At 25.8% G+C, this 22437-nt stretch overlaps 1 protein-coding gene across 3 annotated transcripts in view; it reads left to right on the top strand.

Annotated features, from left to right (window-relative positions):
- Nucleotides 1-397: 397 nt before the first annotated feature.
- LOC107453006 (uncharacterized) overlaps nt 398-22437 on the top strand; it is a 195213-nt gene continuing 173173 nt past the window's right edge. For all 3 annotated transcript variants that reach the window (XR_015432636.1, XM_071182789.2, XM_071182793.2), the window contains exon 1: nt 398-551. The gene's annotated coding sequence lies outside the window, so the exon portion shown is untranslated. The remainder of the gene's footprint in view (nt 552-22437) is intronic.

The following is a 22437-nucleotide window of genomic DNA, read 5'->3' as shown; positions in this document are numbered from 1 at the left end:
ATGATGTATAAGTTACAGTGTATAAGAAAATACCAAACTATTTTTTTTAAATCTCAAATAATGAGACTAAGTATAAGACAGATCATTTGACTAATTTTCTATTAAAAAACCTAAATAATGTTTTACTTAGTCTATTTTAAAAAACTAAGCTATTTTTTATTTAGTTCAAAATCAAGCAATGTTATAAAGATGGTGTGCAAATATTTTCAGAATCTATTTGCACCTGCCAGAAGTGAATTTGTATTTCAAAATGTATATTCGCTCCTCAGTTTTTTAATATCCTTAAGAATGTTTCAGTGACAATAATTTAAAAAACATTCCGAAATTCTTTGAAGTGGGAGCAAGTTGAACTTAAGGTTTGCGCAAAGGAGATGGCGTTAAAGTCGCTTCGAAGCGCAATTGAGAAGAAGAGAAAGATAAAGTGAGCTGAACCAAACGATTCTCTATCCGATCTTCTGTGCTCGATTGTCAACATCTCAACTTTTCTTTACTATAATCCTTTCTGAAAGAACTTGATGAAAATGGTAAAAAAATGTTCTACGTTTTGATTTGTAAGTATATTATCAAATACTTTTAGAGGAATGAAAATGTTTTCTTGTACATTATATAAAATAAGTTTGAAATTTTTTCTTCAGTAAAACTTAAAATGTAGTAATTAAATGAAACATCTAATTTACATTTTGGCAAATTATGAACAAGTACTATAAAATATTGTTAACTAAAAATATCAGATTATATTTCTTAAAAATAAATCTACGAAATTCTAGTATCTTCCTTCAGTAATTAATTAGTTTAATATTAAGAAAAAAATGCATTTTTCAAATTGTGAAAAACTAATTACCGAAGATAAAAAAGTAATTAAAATTTTTTTTAAAAAGATCTATATCATATTTTGAATTTTTTAATATTTAGCTGAAGCTTAAAAAAATTTCAATGATCATTTATAATGAATAATTATTATGATAAATTTAAAACTAAGAAACAATTAAATATTTGTGTTTATATATGCACATATCTTTTTGTATTGTTACATCGTAGATGTAGAACAATGCATGCTTAACAATTTAAGTAAAATGAAAGTTAATATTTGTAATTCTATTTTTTAGGATGTCGCAAAATTATTTGTTAATTTATTGATTCTCTAAAACCGATTGATTTGGATATCATTAATGCTCAGAGTCATTAAAGATCCTTATGAATTCAAATAAAAATGCATGCAAAAAAGTTAAAGCAATAAAATAATCATGGAATTTATTTTCATTCATTAAAAATACTTAATATAGTTTAAATTGTGATTCGTGCTGTGATGCAGATAATATTGAATTCTGGAAAAAGCAATCATATCCATTTCAATGATAATTTGATATTACATTATGCATTTTCTATATTTTACAGCAGATTATATTTTTGTTCAGAATTAGAAATCAGGTTTTCGAAATTCATGTTATTTGTTTAGCGATTATTAAGTTCCAATAAATAAAGCTTCAAATTTATAAAATCTATAGTTCCCGTGTTATGATTCTCCCATGTTATGCTTCTTAGTTTTTAATAGATATTCTTACTTTCTTTTAATTTGAAGGCTATGACAGTTCATAAGCTGCAGTTTTCTGTTTAAATATCTGAATAAAACTTTACTTTCGTAAAAAATAATACTTTCTTATTTTCTTTATTTATCTTTATTTTCTTAATATTTTTATTTAATAAAAATAAATAATTTAGATTCTGCAATTTGTTTTGTTTATTCACTTTTTAGTAAAAATTGTAACTGCTGTATTAACATACATTTATAATTACTTAAATTTGAAAACTTTTAAAATAGATTTTTTTTGTTCTTGAAAGAACTTTATGTGTTGTCCTTTTGAGGCTACATTTTATTTTGTCATATTATTTGTCAATCACGCTCACCTTTATTGAAATTTCTATACCTTAATTTATATTTTATCATTCTAATTTGTGGATAATAAACTTTCCCTGATTGTTAGGTAACTCATAAAAGGGTAAAAGTTAAAAACACCTCTAATCGTTGTATTATTAGTAAAAGGTTCTGGCATTTCAATTCTTCACTATTTTTTTTCATTACTTTTCACTAATATTAACTTCCAAATTCTTCGTTTTCCTCTTAATAAAGATGCATCTTCTTTAAAAAAGTTAAGTTCTATCTTTTAGATCTTCTTAAAAAAGATTCCTTTAGGAAGTTTCGGAGCTGATTAGATATTTCCATTCAGAATTTATTTGCAATAGTTTTATTGAACTGAAAAACTCAAGAAATGAAATTCATAAAAAATCGACAAATTCAGAGAAAAAGTTAATAAGTGAATAAACATTTATATTTGCTTGTCTAACAATGTAAATCTTAAGGTTTATATAATTTCATGGATAATAATTATCGGTTAAATTTAATGTAAATACAATATTTAGTTCATTATCTCAGGAAGAGTTCAGAAGTGAAAAATATTGGCTAGTTTAAGAATGTCAATCTTAAGGTTCATATGATTTCATAGACAATAATTATCGTGTAAATTTAACGTAAATGCAATATTTAGTTTATTAAATTCTCAGGAAGAATTCATAAGTGAATAACGTTTGTTACTCTAAGAGTGTCAATCTTAAGGTACATACGATTTAATAGATAATAATTATTGGCTAAATTTAATATAAATGTGCTATTTAATTTATTAAATTCACAGGAAGAGTTCATAAGTAAAGAATATTTGCTGGTCTAAGAATAAGGTTCATAATATTTAATAATTGTAAATGCATATTTATTCTATGCTCTACCCCATGAACAAGCTTTTAATATGACATTCATTTTACCTAGTTTCGAAAACTATTTATGTATAGTTTTTTTTTTGATTTGAACAAAAAGGTGCTTTAAAATTTTAACTTTCAAATTGTAAAAAAGAAAAAAAATGTAAATTAAATGTTTATGCCATTTTTTAAAAAAATTGAATTTTTTTTGTAATTTTTTTTCCTTCAGTTTTTCAAAAATTTCAAACTCTTTTAATAATTGTAATATAGGGTATCAGAATCATCTAATCTTTTTTTTCTGGTGCAAATCTGTAAAGTTACAAGATTTAAAGAATGAATTCCAAAGTTCTTCCAAAGATACCCTGTTGAAATAGTTAAAATCAGTTAACATTGAGTTTATACAATTGTAATGATTACAGCCATTGCTTTTTAAATAATTATATGTCAATAAAAGCACTAAACTAATACTTTTATACAAGTATTTAAAGTAGTTTATTCATAGATTTTATAATGTTTTATATAAAAATGACTGCCACAATAAGGGATTATGATTACTTCATCAGAAAAACTTTGTTTTTGAGATTTCTCAAACAAATGTAATTAACAAATGCAAATTTTTACTTTCATTAAAGCACGTAATTATACGATTATAATATGCTTCAATGAATTACTTGATGAGTTTAATTGAGAATTTTTCGAATAGATTTTGAAACTGAAAATCACAATATTAAGGTATTTACTTCCTATTTATATTAAAAAAGTATGAGTCAGTTTCAATTACGTAATTCGAATAGATTACGTTTCTTTTTATGTTTTATTTAGTTATAATGATTACTTTTCAGGGATAGCACATTAAATGTTTTGGAAAAAAAAATTTTTTTTAGAGATGATATTTGAAAAAAATATGTTAAAACGGTTTTTCAAAATATTAAATTTTAAAGACATATTAAGCAAAAAATGCAGAGTAATATTGCAGCAGAGATACTTTTCCTAGAAAGTTATATTAAATATTCCATTCTCTATCATAACTGCTAATTACACTTTAAGACTCATACTTTTAAGACTCATATTTAAGAGAGTAGAAATATACTTTCATTCATAAAATAAAACTATAAAATAGGACATAAATCTCCAAAATTACTTATCGCAACTATATTAAGCAGGAAAGAAATATATTTCGCCAAATCAATTCTAAGAAGACAAGGGAACTCCTGGACCAAGTATAGGAGAAATTTACCATCGTAGAGGACTTTCTGATGAAACTAACCCGCTTTTGCGTTACATGGAGAGGAAAGCCACGAGAAGAAAATCGTGGATAGTCTGACGGCAAGGGGACTCTAATCCATGATCCGTTTACCACTGAGGATATTTTTACGTCAGCACTGTGGTTGGCGCAAGCCGGGTGAGAATTCGTATCGACTAGACATCGCTGGATTCGAACCCGGTTCACTTCATTCGGAGGCGGGAGCTCCATCCCCTGAGCCACAACTGCTCAATAAACTGTGTTAGAAATAAATCCATCTTGAAACTACCAGGAAGCAATTTGAATTTCTTTTGTCATAAAATTTGAGTCTTCTAGTTATTTGAAAAGTAGGCAGAGTCTTTATCGGCAATAAAATTCTGTTGTTAATGATATCGTGAAGAATTCCGTTTATAATTTGTATTTATATTTGTGATTATATTTGTGGTTTTAATTTTGCGATTTTTATATTTGTGCTTTTAATTTGTATTGTCTCCCTCCACAGTGATTAAATTAAAATTTGAGTGCTTTAGGTACTCAAGTAAGTAATCAGAATTTTTGTTGGCGATAAATTTCCTTTAGTGATAGCATCGCGAGAACTTTTTTTTTGTAGTTATTCTAAAATAATTGAAATTTGAATTCTTATTACACTGTAAAACATACGGATAAAATTACGGTGAAAATTATTGGCACCCTGAGTGCAGCATCCGTAATATTCCTTTTACTGTAAAATCTATTTTTATCGTAAAACTTTATATCATAAACTTTCAAATAATATTTACCTTATTCAGTGATTTTGTAGTAAATATATTACTATAAAACTATAAAAATTTCGATTTATCAGATTTTTTATCCGAAACATTTTACGTTGAAAAATATTGCTACTCAGGGTGCAATTGTGGATACAGTGTTTCTTTAGTGATTGAAGTTATCAGGAAAGAGGTAAATATTTCAAATAAATGGAAATAAATATTTCAAAGAAAAAAAATTGAACGACTATTTCGTTTTAGACGCCAAAAGCAAGTTAATAAACGTGCAATTGTCATTTTCTTCAATGAAAATTCCCTCATCTTGAAACTATAATGGGTAATTCAATTATTTGGCTGATACTACAGATGTGATATTAGAGCTTTAAAAGAATGAAAGTTGATTGCTTAGTTAAATTTAATTTTTTAAAAATTAGCTCATTTTTGTCTTGAATTAAAGCGAATGATACACTGAGAAAAAGTTTGGTCAAAACTACCAGAATATGGTAAAAGTTTACAGCGTTTGTGGCTCTGTGGAAACACCAAAAAGCTAGGTAATTTTTATCAAAGTGCTTTGGTAAAGATTTTTGTTAATTTAACCATAAAATGTAGTATGTGATAAAATTTAGTAAATGTGGAAAAATTTTGAAATTTTATCATAATTCCTTAGAGCATGATATAAAAAACATTTATTCTGCTAAATTTAGTTTTCAGTTTTGTATTTTTTACTAAGTGAGTGGTAAGAAGAACTATAATTTTGAAAATTAGAACTTCCGGTGAACAGTTATCATGTGAATGGACAAATTATCAAACAAATATTTTAAACATCGCTTCTTTTAACCGGAAGTTTTTTTTCTTCCAGAAATGCCATTGCCATTCAGTTTCGGAATTTTTCTTCCTTATAAAAAGTGCATCGTGTAAAAAAAATTTTTTTTTTGCTTTTATAAATTATATATATAAGATATACTTATATAGACAGATTTTATTTATGTAAATATGCACGGAAAAATGTAGACTGATGTGGTTTTCGGGGATGTATAAAATTGCAGACTTGTTTACAGGTTAGAAAAAAATGAATAAAAGCTGCAGGAAAAGTAAGAGAGAAACAATTAACTAGATTTAATTGAAAGTTGAGAATAATTAAATTAATTTTCATTGTCTCTTTTATACAATCTAATAATTTTTTACAAACTGAATCTTTATACATAGGGGATTTAAAGAAAATAATTCCTAGATTTAAAATAAAATGAATAATTAAAATGAAAAATAATCATATTGTTTCAGATGTGAAAATGCAAGTAAGTCAAAGATAATGTTATAATGCGATGAATATTCACACAAAATGTTTAAATGCTTGAAAAAAGAATTGTAATTAAATTAGGCTTATCTGAAAGACATTTAATTACTGCTTGTTGCAACAATAGTAGAGAAATAGAGGAAAAGAGTTTTACAGACTAAAAAATGCTTCTCCTTCAGCATTCTATGATTTTAAAAGTAATTTAATTGCAAGTTAAATTTTATAAAGCGCACTTTTTTATCATATTTAGCAGAATTAATGCTGATAAAAGCTACCTAATTCTTTCTGACTTTTCTTAGATGTGTCTTAAAAGAGTCTTGCTTCTGTTTTTGTTATACAAAAAACAGAACTTATGTAGATCAGATTTGGTGAGATATTTATAAAGTAAATATTGGAGATTTAAAATTTAATACTTATTAAAGACCAGATATTTTTTATACTGTTTTGATTATAAATTGTGATAATTTTACTGTGCTTCTACACGGAGAAAATAATTCTGATGAAATTACTGTATGGTAATGATATTTCTGGTAAAAAAACCCCCATAATTCTGATTAATAAAACTAAAATATATGAATTTAAACCATTCATTTGGTAATCTTTCGCTTCATGTGTATATAGTTTACCGAAAATTCTGGTTTTCAAAATTATAATTCTTATTACCACACATTTAATAAAAACTGAAAAAAAACTGAAAAGTAAATGTAACTGAATAAATGGTTCTTATTCCATGATCTAAGGTATCATGACAAAATTACCAAATTTCATCACTTGTCATAGAACCATATTTCAACGAATTTCGTCAAAAGCACTAAGCTTAATTCTGGATATTGATTATTGCATTTGATTTGTAAATAAAGTATAAAATGAAGCGAGTATAGGTGAATGAGAACTCGATGATACCTAGATATCGAATTAGGAAAAAAAATACTGGGCAAGTGAGTGCACTAATCCCGGTACTTCTGGAAGTTCCCGTTTCGTTAAAATTTACATAATTTTAGCACGAAGTGGTTGTCAAAAATATTGAAATACCGCTAAAAATTGCAGATCCATCAAAAATGTATATATTTTTCCTATTTCAAATTTTTGTAATTGTTTTCGATTTTATTTTTTTACATTTGTTTTATACTTCAAATTTTTAAACTGTGTAAAAAGTATTTACAAAAGACAAATAATTGTATAAGGGCAAAGCTCAAATGACTAATTATTTAGCTGGACATTTTTGCCAGTTATTAGAGGTTCAAATTGTACAAAATGACTATAAAAGCTAAATCAGTTACAAAAGACACTGATTTAGCTTTTATAGTCATTTTGTACAATTTGAACCTCTAATAACTGGCAAAAATGTCCAGCTAAATAATTAGTCATTTGAGCTTTGCCCTTATACAATTATTTTAAATAGAAGATATTATGTATTTTTCACATATGGAAAATTTTTTGTCAGATATTGCTTAATTAATTAGATACAATTATTAGTCAGATATTTCCTACTTATTACAGAGTAGACACAAATATTATTCTGGTTAAAAAGAATGAAATCATGTACTGAGAAAAAAATATGGTCATAACAACCAGAATATAGTTAAGTTACCATATTTCTGGCTTTATGGAAACACCCAAAACTTTGGTAATTTTTACCGAAGTGTTTTTGATAATGATTTTGGTTAAATTAACTATAAATTATAAATCCTCTCCAAGTAACGAAAATGTGGGTTAGTTCCATTGGCAAATTTCTCCCAATACTTCATCCAGGAGATTTCTTCCCTTCCGAATTGGGTTCAAAATTACAAGGCTACGGAGTTGAACATTAGTAGTCATGAATCCAAAATAAGAGGGTCGGCAGTTCAACGACGATTATAAAATAAAAAAGATTGGCAGATAAGATCAAAATATTAGATTGATATTATCAATTTATAAAATATAATATTCTCATGACGACTATGAGCCAGGAATCAATATCGAGCTTTGGCTTTTTTTATAAAACAAATTTCAATGTATGCCATGGTTTATATTGATGTATGATTTATAATGGATTAAGTATTTTCATAAATGTCTCTATTTTTGTTTCTGGGGAATTTTATGTAGACTTAACCAATGATTCTTGATGTCGACGTCTTCAAATGTGTTTGAAAATATCAATATGCGCCGAAAAATATATGCAAAGCTATCACAATATGATAAAATTTACCGTATTTCTGGCTCCATGGGAATATAATTTTTACCGAAGTGCTTTGATAATGATGCAAAAAAATAAACTTTTATGTGTAAAAATTTGGTAAATGTGGTAAAAGTTGGGAGTTTTATCATGAAGCCTTAGAGTATGCATAAGAACTATTTATTCGGCTAAATTTACTTTTTAGTTCAGTTGTAAGAAATCGAAAAAATATTACTTATAAGAAAATATTTAGGAAAAAAAAACAAAATTGTCGATTGGGATTTCAGAAATTAAATTTCAGGAAATTCAGAGAAAAATTAAATTTTGCTATAAATTTCAAAGCTGTTATCAAGAGTAAGGGTCTTTTTAAATCAATTTAAAAACTAAAAGCGAAATATGATTCATTAAATAAAAAAGATTTTCTGAATAAACTTAACATTTCTGAATAAGTGTTTTTTAAGTATATTTTACTAAACATGTTTAGCAGTTTTTATCTAATAGTCTCATTCTGATACAAATTGATATTTGAAACAGTCATTTTTTTTAACATATAATTTTCTCAAACACTAAATATTTCTAGGAAGTATGTCGGATTTAGTTTTTCGATGCATCATAAAATGAATTTTTAATGTGGTGTAATTTCAAAAATGTTAAGATTAAAGAGCAAGTAATTAGGAAAAAAGAATGTTATTTAGTTTATCAAGTTAGTTCAAAATAAATTGGGTTATCCTTTATAAGTTGTCTTTTTCTGGTACCGAACTATCCACCAAACATTTGAATGTTTTTCAGAGTAACGATAAGACAGTTATAGATAACGTGATGCATTTTCGATATTTTGTGACAGTTATGACGTGGAAGTAGACCGTGAGGTTTTGCCAAAGACTGTGACAAAAGAATGAGTTTATGGCCACCTGATAGTCGAAGTATTCACTAAAATATGGTGGGTGTTTTTTTCCCCTGCTGATATGGATTGAAGTAAGGAGATTGAATTTTTTAGCTTTACTGACAGCTGAAAATGTTATATATGTAAAGAAGGAGATAAAAGCGCCCTATAACCACAAAATATTGCATAATACTAACAATTAAGATTACTACTAATGATTAAAATGAAATAAGTTCAAAAATAGATTACTTAAGAGGAAATATTTCGAATATGAGGAAATAGTCGAATCATTCACTAATTTTGACACGTGCCGAATTTGATACGCTACAAAACAATTAGCTAGGTTAGTTACTAATGGTACAATTAAAAAATTCCAATCACTTATAATATGGAAAAAATACGAATTTTACTTAACTATTTCAAAGTTTGGTGCATTTGTCAAAAAAAAAAATCTTTTTCTATAAAAAACATTTTGATTTTATTTTAAATTTAAACTTCGCTTTAAGACTATCTTGAAGACGTTAAAAAAAGCTGAAAAAAATATTCTGAAATTTAACCGAAATAAAAAGGAAATTGCCAATAATGTTAATTTTAGGAAGTATGAAATAGTTTGAAGAACATGTGTTGAAAAATAAAGTTAGAAATTCGAGCTAATTTCAGAAAATATATCTAGATGATTAAAAAATTTTAAATACTCAAATAATGAAAATTAAATCTATAGCCTTAGAAACTAAACTCATAAGTTTTCACAGACAACAAAAGTAATTTAGGAATTATTTTAATATCCCTTTATTCATTCTAGTGTGAACTAGATTTATCGGAAAACTAGCTTAGTTATGGCACGTGATATGAAATATAGTTTACCCTTATTATAATAATAAATATGCCTAGTTTTAAAAGACTCAGATAAAACCAATGTGTGAAAAATTTGGGTAATTATATATTTTTTGTGGTGATATCTGTATTAAAAATTTCAATGAAATATTGCGTATACTGCGTTTTATACTGCGTTTCTAAAAATTAAAAAAACTGCAATAATAATGATAATATTAATAATAATAATAAAAATAGTAATAGTAGTACAGGCGAACTTCGATCCCACGCTCCCGCATCCTTCATTTGCAAGTATATATTGTTTTGCTTTAACAGTCCCGTCGCCGACGCTATTCCTATAATGTTTATAATACCCGTTTAGATCGATTTCGAAACTAGCAGATTAATGTTCAGTTAATTTGTTTAGCAAAAAAAAAAAAAAAAAAAAAAAAAAAAAAAAAAAAAAAAAAAAAACGAAAGAAAAAAAGCAGTATTTCCTGATGCTAATGGTAAAGAAAATGTTGATTGTTACAGTTTGGGTAAAATGCTTCAAACAACAGGTTTGATGTTTATACATAAGTCGATGAAAATATTTAAATTTGTGGTTTTGTCAGTTTGAAGAAATGGTTGCAGAAACTGCAGAAAGTGATATAGTCGAAGATCGGACTTAACAGAACAATTTAGAACAGAACAGAACAAAATGAAGAATAAAACAAAGAAAAATTAAAGACATATGAAAAAGGGGGAAATAATAAGTAAAAAAATAACAAACAACAGTTAAAAAAAAAAGAAAAAGAAAAAAAAAGGATGAAATTTTATTCAAAAAACCGGGGAAAAAAACCGGAAGAGAAAAAAGATATAATCTTTTCATCAGCCCACACGATTATATGATTATATCCGCAAAACAGAGTGCTTTCTGATATTGTATCAATAAAGACAAAGCAAAATATATTAATACAATAGTGTGTGGAGCACTCAAAAACTTCTTTTTATAAGAATTACAACAAATAAAGTAGAACACAAAAAGTAAAAATAAGTAAAAATAACATGTAAAAACAGAAAATAAAATAAAATAAAAAGAAAAAACAGTAAAATTGGACTATAAAGTGAGTAGCGAAATCAGATCAACTTACATGGACGGAAATTTTTCAAGAATGATTTAATAATGTTTTCGCAGAAAGATTGCCAGATTACAAAATATGAAAACAAAAGCGCAAATTGTGTGTAACAAGAGGGTTTTAAAGTGTCGTTCTTACTGCACTGCTGAAGTGATTTGTGATTCTGTGCATTGATTTGTTAGTTACCAAGGATGGGCCCGAAATGGATATGCGCAAGGTAATATTATACTGGATAATTTTAAAAATTGACTATAAATAGTTTTAGAAAATAGATGTTTGTTTAAGAAAAAATATAAAATAGAAAAGAGAAACATAAATTGCCTGTTTCGCAAATAATTTTAGCCACGGATTTGCATGAAATGGATTAGCACATGGAAAAATTATATAAATTATCAAAGAAAAAAATTTTAACAGATAATTTTAACACGGATTTGCCCGAAATGGATTTGCACATGGAAAAATCAACAAAGAAAAAATTTTAGTAGATAATTTTAGCCACGGATTTGCCCGAAATGGATTTGCACATGGAAAAATTGTATAGATTAACAAAGGAAATTATTTAGTAAAGGAATTTTTAGTAGATAATTTTAACCACGGATTTGCCCGAAATGGATTTGCACATGGAAAAATTATACAAATTAACAAAAAAATGTTTAGTAAATATATCCACAAAAATATACGATTAATTCAATGATTTTATATAAAATTTTATTACATTAGTTGGGTATCCATTGCTTTTCATCAAATTTTGAAAGAGTTTATCGATTTGTTTTTTGCATAAATATTCTTTTAATTCTGTTCATTTCATTAAAAGTGGTATTTAAATAGATGCTCCTAGAAACATTAGAATTCCAAGTAATTAGTTTATTAATATTAAAATTAAAATAATTTCTTTTATCGTATAAATCAACAAAGCAGATATTTTCAACTTTTATAATACCCAAATCCAAAAAATTGAAATTAACATTAGAATTCCAAGTAATTAGTTTATTAATATTAAAATTAAAATAATTTCTTTTATCGTATAAATCAACAAAGCAGATATTTTCAACTTTTATAATACCCAAATCCAAAAAATTGAAATTAATATTATCATCATGATTACGAAGTAAGATTAATTCCTCAGGGTATATATCACTCAATAAAATAGCAAAATCTTGGAAATTAAAGATAATTAAGTCATCAATGTATAAAAACAAATTTAATACTAAGAGAATAATTTTTTTCATAATAAATCATTTCATTTTCTTTTTATTTTATTTTGTTTTCTGTTTTTACAGGTTATTTTTACTTATTTTTACTTTTCGTGTTCTATTTTATTTGTTGTAATTTTTATAAAAACATTTTTTGAGTGCTCCTCACACTATTGTATTAATATATTTTGCTTTGACTTTATTGATACAATATCAGAAAGCACTCTGTTTTACTGATATAATCGTGTGGGCTGATGAAAAGATTATATCTTTTTTTTTCTTACGGTTTTTTCCCCCTGTTTTTTAAATAAAATTTCATCCTTTTTTTTTGTTTAACTGTTTTTTTTTTACTTATTATTTCCCCCTTTTTCATATGTCTTTAATTTTGTTTTGTTTCATTCTTCATTTTGAACTTATCTAATGGGTTCCGTTTACTTGCAGCTTAAGCGCAATAAATGAAACTTATTGTTTTTCTTAACTTCCTTCGTGTTTTCTTGTACTTATTTATTTATTATTATATATATATATATATATATATATATATATATATATATATATATATATATATATATATATATATATATATATATATATATATATATATATATATATATATCTTAATAAGAAATAAAGTATCGTATTATTATTGGTATTAAAACTTCTTTATTACTTTTTCACTTCCTTCGTAATTCTCATAAAACTGAATATCCACAATGACTGAGAAGTTAGAAACACTTAGCTGTCACTGCGAAGGACAATGGTTCGATCCTCAGTTGCGGATTCAAGCTCACCCAGCATCAGATCGGCGACCGCATGTTTGTATGGGAAATAAAGGCGGACTGTGAATAATACTGACCACAGTACTACAATCAAGATGTAGGTTTCAAAATTTTGGTGAATTGTTGATCTCGAATTTAATTTTACGGTCGGTGTCCATTCTTTGGTTAGAGATCTTTAACACAGCAATTGTAATTTAATGGGTACTGCCTTTTTTACAGTCTGATTATATGTTTGCTATAATGTAATTACGAGCGATTCGTAATTTAAGACTTAAATATTTTTCTACGGACTTCATCTGCAATCTCTGCTGCTGGAGGCTGTCCGTATTTTCACAAGAATTTTTTTAACAGATTATATGTCTTTACTTTTAATTCTATCGTAAAAAGTTTTTTCACGGACCCTTACAGACTCAAACTTATTTCAGTTATACAGTAATTGATTCAATGCAATAATGCCCTGAAAGAATGAAAAGATCAAAAATTCTAGTCAAACTGAAAAGAGAAAATTTTCGGAGAATTTTCCCATTATTGCAGGCACCAATATATAGTTTAACGGCTATGAGTGGTCTTTCTGCGAATCTTTTTGGAACATATTAGATTTTGCTCGTCATATTTCTTTGAAAGAAACCTTTTCGAATGAATCACTAGAATCTGATTGCTGTATGCAAGTTTTATCAAATTTGTTCCAACTGAAGTACTGAAAAAGTTTCTTTCTTTTTTAAAAACGTAACTTGTCAGTTGGTATGTTTACATTCCACTTAAGATAGCAGGGATTTTATTTCAGACGGAGATTAACACCATCAAACTGAGTTTCAAGCTGAGTTTTATTCGTTACATTAAAATTTAATATATTTATCATGGTTTGATTTAATTGTAGCACTTTAGAATCGAGTGAAACCAAATATATATGCTAAAGATCTTTATTATTTAATAAAAAATAAACTAAATAGTTGAAATTAGTATTCAAAAGATTATTTACCTTCTTTACAAATGAATAACAGACTAGAATTAAATTTGATACAATTATCATTGAGTGAACAATTGTGTTTAAATTCATGAACGTATGAACATATTAGAGTACTAAACATCAAATATAGTTATCAGATAAAAGATAGTTATTTAGAAATTAGTTACTTTTTAAAATATTCAGACAATTTATTAACAGTTGAAGACTATAAGTGCAATACTGAAGAAGAAAAGTTCTTGAATTGTTATTCACGAATCAAGTCGAAAATTTTTGTGAATATTTTAAGGCTAAGAACTCAGCGAAAATATGTTTACCTATTTCAAAATTTTTTTAAAGAAATATTTCTGAATACACCACTAGAATTCAACAGTAATTACCACTATAGATTTTTATACCTAAATATGATGTCAATTCATACATTAAGAAAAAAAACACGGTAAAAATTAACAGAATATAAAAATTAACAGAATATAAACAGAATATAATAATTAAACGAATATAAGCAGAATATAAAAATTAACAGAATGTAAACAGAATATAAAAACTAACAGAATATGGTAAAAATAAACAGAATAAAAAAAATTACCGTGTTTCTAGTTCAATGGGAACACTAAAAGCATGATAATGGTTACCGAATCTCTTTGGTAATGATTTTGGTAAAATTAACGAAAAAAATACTGTTTTATAATAATGTGTTGAAATTACCATATTTTATCATTACACCTTGGAGCATGGCATAAAAACATTTATTTGGTTCAATTTACTTTTCAGTTTTTCTTATTTTACTAAATCTGTGGTAATAAGAACTATAATTTTGAAAACCAGAATTTAAGTTAAGAAAGTTACCATATGAACGGAAATATTACCGCATATTCTGTATTTTTTATTTAACGGAAATAATATAATTTGGTGTTTTTTTTTTCATTGCAGTGTTCAACAAAGTTTAACTTTACAAGTGTAAACTATAACAACGAAAGCTTAAGCTGAATTTTGGTGGCATAAGTTTCTGAATAATTAAAGCTTTGTTCTCATGTTTTCAGTAGGAACTGCTTTTCTTGTTTTGTTGTACTCTTGTACTTTTTGAAGAATCCTTTTGGAATCATAAGTGAATGAATTTTGGATTCACTCACTTAAAAAATTGATTTAATGATTGATTTAATGATGATTGATTTAATGGCATTAAAAAATTGATTTAATATATTTTTTTAGGTGTAGGTAAATAAATAAGTCATAAATAGGCAACTATTATTTTAAAATAGTTTTTGAATTATAAATTTAAATTACTCATTTGTAAAAGAGATTCTAGTATTAATCATTTTGTGAACTAACCATTACAGACGTGTCTTTGAAATTGTGCCATCTTTCTTATTTCTCCACGTTCTTATTTCAAAATAAAATTGTTTTACAAAAAAAATTGTGTTCTGTCCAAATCTCACGTTGTGTTTAAATAAAAATTTAAACTATATTTGCATTTTAACTATTAGAAAAAAAGAGCTGATCATCCAGTTGAGAAAGCTATTTCTTCTGTATTAATGACGTATTTTTAAATACTTAAAAGTAAGGACGGCAATTATTATTTTAATTAATATAAAATGAAAAGAACTGATCACTCTGTTGAAAAAAATATTTCTTCTGTGTTGGTTACGCAATTGTAAATATTTTAATGATATTAAAATATTTATTATATAAAAAATTGTTACTTGAAATTAAAAGTTAAAAAAAAAGCTGAATTTTTCTCTGTTTTGAACACATATTTTCGAATACTTTAAATAATTATATCAACGGAAAATTTTTATTTCTCGTTTAGGGAAAATATATTTAAAAAAATATTTTTTATAGTCCAGAAGAAGACAATTTTTTTCGCGTTTTGATTGCTAACATAAAATTGTCTTTGTAAATTCAATGCTCCAACGTAAACTAATACGACACATTCAAACTTTTAAATTAATGATAAAACTAACATCACGCACTAATATGTAATCTTAATCCTAATAAGCTAATTAGTTTATGAAGAGTTTAATTTAATCTTCAAATTTAAAATAGAAACTATTTTAAAGTTTCATTATTCAGAAACCATCGTTTTAAAGTTTTCGACGATCATTAAAGTAAATATTGAAAATATATAAATAATTTAAAAAACAAGTTTTTATGTAGAATTACCATAGTATAAACAGATTTTATCATTGCGCGAAAAAGTGTTTTGATTCTTTTACATATTTCCACAGGTGAGATGAGAAATGCGAGAAGGGAAATTAACATAAGAAACTCCCAAACTTGTGACTGTTTGCTTGCTTAATTATTGGGACTGCTTTTAAGGTTGTTGCTACTGCCCATGTTTTGAGGGTCGAAAATTTGAATTGGTAGAAAACCGACAAAATTAATTGAACTAAAACAATACTAATTTTTATTCATTGATATTTACTGCTCTTCCCGGTTAAATTAAGTAAAATAGATTTTTAGATATTCATCCTCTCATAATAAATATTAACAACACAGAGAAAAAAATATGGTAAAATTACCGTACTGTATGGTAAGGACATTTTTTTTACAGAACTTATACAGTATGATCCCATACTGTTACCTATCTGTTGTTAATTTCTGATTACGTTAAGTACTAGCAGTATTAGACAAGCTGAAATCGGACATAAAGTGCTTCTTTCGTTATCTCTCGAAGTAACCATTGTTGGATTTGCGGAATAATATCTATAGACATCTTCCTTTCAAGATAATTAATCCTTAACAATTTTTTACACGGTAGAAATTCTAATCTTATTAAAAACTAAGAACGCAATTAACATAAATTTGCTCTTTCATAGAAATATGGAGAAGTATTTAAAAAATAATCATGGAACTGCAACGTTTTTAAATACATCCTAAAATACAGAAGATTATTAAGCGTAATAATTTCAAAATAAAGCAATACAAACGAAAGTTTGAAATTCTTACTCAACGAAAGCATATTTAAGGCAGATTATTTTATTTAGAACTTGTTTCAAATACCTGCAAGACCTCTTTTGATGGATTTCACCATGATTAAATAAGTTTTTGAAAAGACATCTAAATTGGTGCAAGAAAATAAATCTTTCCTCCGGCGACGTGATTATACCCATGAGAAATAATAATTCTCTTATTTAAAAATGAAATTTTAGAATGTCAGACACAGGCTCTTTTCGAAACTAAGAATTTTTTTTCTTCGGAATTCTCGTGGTCGAAACTTTAATAATGAACTTCTTTTATGCTTCAAAAGAAATTCTATTTAAGATTCTAACAATCGGAAGGGAATATGAATGTTTTTACCATTTATAATTAATGACTGGGAATGGTACACTCATTTTTTATTTTCATTTTTGCAAAATTTAGAGTGCTAATATTTTTAACTTACATAAAAAAATACTTTTTTTTTTGTTGATAATTGAACTATTGCATTCAAAATTGCATAATAAATATTAAAAAAAATTAAAAAAAAAGATGTTTATGTTTAGTTTGGTTGGTTTAATACCGGTTCTTCGTACAAGTTGAAAAAAAGGATATAAACAATAAATTGGTATTGATCAAAACACTTCAAAATTGTGCACAAAACTGGAAGACGTATACCGACAAAATTAATTAAGCTAAAGCAATATTAACTTCTTTTCATTAATATTTGTTGCCCTTCCCGTTATTAAATTAAGTAAAAGATGTTTTTTATATTCATCACATAATAAAAAATACAAACAAAGCTGGGAGTGAAAATTATTGCAAGTTACCGTACTGTATTGGTAAGGCCATATTTTTTTTTCAGAACCTATACAGCACGATCCCATACTGTTACTAGTCCATTGTAAATTTCTGATTACGTTAAGTACAGGGACTCTAGCTGAAACCGGTCACATCAAGCGCGTCTTTCGTTATCTTTCGAATTAATAGTTGTTGGATTTGCTGAATAATATTGGAAGACATCTTCTTTTCTGTCTCTAAACCTTTTAAATTTTTGAAAATCGTGCTTTTTACACGATAGAGATCTTTTGCACATGGTTTATCTAACGTCAATCATGACTCCATCTTTATTTTCTACCCTTTAGGGACACGGTGATCCACTATAAAGCTCAAATAGTGTTAACGTTAGAGTTAGAGAGCCCTATGCAAAATCTTTTGAATAATTCTGTATAATACATTTTCATTATTATTTCATGTGATTCCGTTTTTTCAAATTTGAAGTAAACTTAGTGCTCACGCGCTTCACCATTTTACAATATCTCCTGTGTAAGTAAGATAAAATTATGCATGCATTTGTACTATAACACAAATGAAGCATTTTAACGTTGACTAAAAATTTAAGTGTTTTTGTTGTAGAAGTAATAATATATTTTTTAAAAATGTTGCTGCTAAGATGTTAGGCATTGGATTTCTTTTTAATGTTTCTTTTTTTTATGAAATAAAGAACTATTTCAATGATTTAAAAATTCTTTATAATCTAAATTTAAATAGCATTTTCATGATAATTGCTATAAAATGGATGGATTTCTGTTTGAGCAATGGTATCTAATTTTTTATCAAAAATATAATAGTTAGTAATTGAACATAAATGCATAAATTTCCTATAAATACAAAGGCAGGCAATGATAAATATTAGTTTTTAAATTATAAAAATATAGGAACATGAAATCGAGTTTTTACTATTCTTCAAGCTCTTGTAAGATTAAGTCACTTTTTAGTGAAATTAAAACTTCTTTTATCACCTTGAATAAAAATATAGTGATGAATAACACTGGGGATCAAATTTTAGCTGTATTTATGCGAATACTTTATCCTGCTTAATTCGAGTGTAAGGATTTCAAATTAGTATTGTTCCTTAGGTTACATATGATTTTTATCTGTTTTCCGTGCGTTTCTGAATAGTTCATAATAGGTGAAGCACCCCTACATGCGTACTACGACATTTTCGAGCATAATTTTCTAAGTAATTTTAATCCTGATGATGTGCTTTAACTTTCTTTGAAGTTTGTCGCAGCATTTATGTGATCTTCTGCTTTATACAATTTTTTTAAACTTGTACATTTCGACAAAAAATTGTCTAAAAATGCCATTAAGAAACTGTAGCTTGGAGAGAGAAACCAATTACAGTTTCGAAATCGGAGATATAAGAGGAGTACTTAATATCTATTAGAAAATCTCATGCAACAGAAAACAAAACAAAATTTTTTTCCGCAGTATAATGATTGAGAAAAGTCATTGCTATATTTATTTGAAATAAACAAAAATATATTAAAATTTCGTAATATTATACATTTTTTGGAAACCCAAGCTTTGGCATTTGAATAAATTTTATAGCATCTATTGAAAAAAAAATTTTAAAATAAACATACATGCTTACGAAACGTTAAAAAATAGAAACGAAACCAATTTAAAAAAAGAAAGAAACTTTTAGCTGTATTTGAAAATACCTGATTGAATTACTTCTACCATAAATTACTAATTGATTCGTAAAAATGACAATAGAGGAAAAAATAGTGGCCATTGATTTAGAGATAGGACACTGAATGAAACTCAGGGATTAGAGTTTCTAAAATGTTGACACAAGTAACGTGTAATATGTTAATCACTAAAATGATTGTGGTTGTCATTCATAGTTAAATCATGAACAAGAAGAAAATTTCAAAAAAATCATATTTGTCAGGAATGGAGTCCAGTTTTCTTACAAAGCTAAAAGATATTTTTATGGATTTATTGATGTTTCCATAAATATTTACATTCATTAGTATCATTAGAATTTTTTTCGTTTTTTCGAAAAACCATTAGTTATTTTTGTGACAAATATGATTTTCCAATTTGCATCAAAGCAAAGTGAAAGACTAATATTTATTTTCCAAGCGCAATCAGTTTAATAAGTCGTTTAAAAAGGTTAAAAACAGATATTTATTGAATATGAAGAGATTTAGTACTTTGTATTAAATTAAAAAATAAGTACTGTAGAATAAGTACGTTGGTAAAGCCTTTGATGTTAATTTAAGTACTGATTACATTACATTAAATTACATTGCTATTTTATTTTACTGATACTATTAAGGTTAAATCTTTTTTTTTGCTATTTAGCATAAAATATGACAACCATATGAATATTCTATTGTATGTAGTTAAATATTTCAAGTTATATTTCGATTTATGTAAATAACAAAGTTTCAGTTATCGCAGTTAAAAACGCGATATTACAATTATTCTTAATTATAATAATACATAGTGATATTACAATTATTAAATTTTCAGTGTTGAATATATGCTTTCATTCAATTATTTCATAAAATACTTATAGCGATGCAATTAGCGCAATTAATTATTCTTAATATTTTAGAAAGTTAATTTTAATATATTAGTTACTCAAAATTAAATTCAAAATTTTGCCTCTAGTGGCTACGTATAATTATGCTATAATTATTACGAATTAATACTACAATTACAAGCTATATTATTAATAAATACTGTTATTTATACATTATTCTTAAATAAATGCCTATAATTATTTTATTAAGTAATCATAATAAAGAAATTAAAGTATATAAGTAGGCAATTAATATTTTTAACAAAGCAAAAGATATTTAGAAATGGATATTGAATAATATATGGAATATGAATAGCGCTGCTTCTGTAATAAAGAAATTAAAGTATATAAGTAGGTAATTAATATTTTTAACAAAGCAAAAGATATTTAGAAATGGATATTGAATAATATATGGAATATGAATAGCGCTGCTTCTGTAATAAAGAAATTAAAGTATATAAGTAGGTAATTAATATTTTTAACAAAGCAAAAGATATTTAGAAATGGATATTGAATAATATATGGAATATGAATAGCGCTGCTTCTGTAATAAAGAAATTAAAGTATATAAGTAGGTAATTAATATTTTTAACAAAGCAAAAGATATTTAGAAATGGATATTGAATAATATATGGAATATGAATAGCGCTGCTTCTGTAATAAAGAAATTAAAGTATATAAGTAGGTAATTAATATTTTTAACAAAGCAAAAGATATTTAGAAATGGATATTGAATAATATATGGAATATGAATAGCGCTGCTTCTGTAATAAAGAAATTAAAGTATATAAGTAGGTAATTAATATTTTTAACAAAGCAAAAGATATTTAGAAATGGATATTGAATAATATATGGAATATGAATAGCGCTGCTTCTGTAATAAAGAAATTAAAGTATATAAGTAGGTAATTAATATTTTTAACAAAGCAAAAGATATTTAGAAATGGATATTGAATAATATATGGAATATGAATAGCGCTGCTTCTGTAATAAAGAAATTAAAGTATATAAGTAGGTAATTAATATTTTTAACAAAGCAAAAGATATTTAGAAATGGATATTGAATAATATATGGAATATGAATAGCGCTGCTTCTGTAATAAAGAAATTAAAGTATATAAGTAGGTAATTAATATTTTTAACAAAGCAAAAGATATTTAGAAATGGATATTGAATAATATATGGAATATGAATAGCGCTGCTTCTGTAATAAAGAAATTAAAGTATATAAGTAGGTAATTAATATTTTTAACAAAGCAAAAGATATTTAGAAATGGATATTGAATAATATATGGAATATGAATAGCGCTGCTTCTGTAATAAAGAAATTAAAGTATATAAGTAGGTAATTAATATTTTTAACAAAGCAAAAGATATTTAGAAATGGATATTGAATAATATATGGAATATGAAAAGCGCTGCTTCTGTAATAAAGAAATTAAAGTATATAAGTAGGTAATTAATATTTTTAACAAAGCAAAAGATATTTAGAAATGGATATTGAATAATATATGGAATATGAATAGCGCTGCTTCTGTAATAAAGAAATTAAAGTATATAAGTAGGTAATTAATATTTTTAACAAAGCAAAAGATATTTAGAAATGGATATTGAATAATATATGGAATATGAATAGCGCTGCTTCTGTAATAAAGAAATTAAAGTATATAAGTAGGTAATTAATATTTTTAACAAAGCAAAAGATATTTAGAAATGGATATTGAATAATATATAGAATATGAATAACGTTGTTTCTGTTACCTGTGTATAAGGCACATAACTAACGTTGTTTGTGCGCTAGTTTCTTAATGGCACAATAATAACGCTTATTTATTTCAACTAATACCTTTAACAAAATAGTCAACATTTTTAACGAAACAGAACTGCCAACTAAAAAAATAAATTTTAGTCTAAGTTCTAAAATTCCACGGCAACTAACAGCTGTGTAAGATTAATGTAGCGCTTGTGTTATTTTTTTTTGTTTTGCATAAGAAATAGTTTTGTCTTTAGAACGAATTAAAAAGAATAGTTAATTTTGTAATTTGATAAATAAGACCAACAGAAATTATTTTTTAGATATTTCTCTGATGTACGAACTGAGAAAAAGAGTATGGTCAAAACTACCAGAGTATGATAACATTTACAGTATTTCGTCAACATCAAAAAACTGAATAATTTTTACCGATGCTCTTTGGTAAAATTT

This window comes from Parasteatoda tepidariorum, chromosome 3, assembly GCF_982258835.1.
Source record: "Parasteatoda tepidariorum strain Cologne lab strain chromosome 3, Ptep-v5.0, whole genome shotgun sequence".
Taxonomy (NCBI): Eukaryota; Metazoa; Arthropoda; class Arachnida; order Araneae; family Theridiidae; genus Parasteatoda; species Parasteatoda tepidariorum.
The sequence above is the reverse complement of the archived record's forward strand: the minus strand, read 5'-3'. Positions and strand labels throughout refer to the sequence as shown.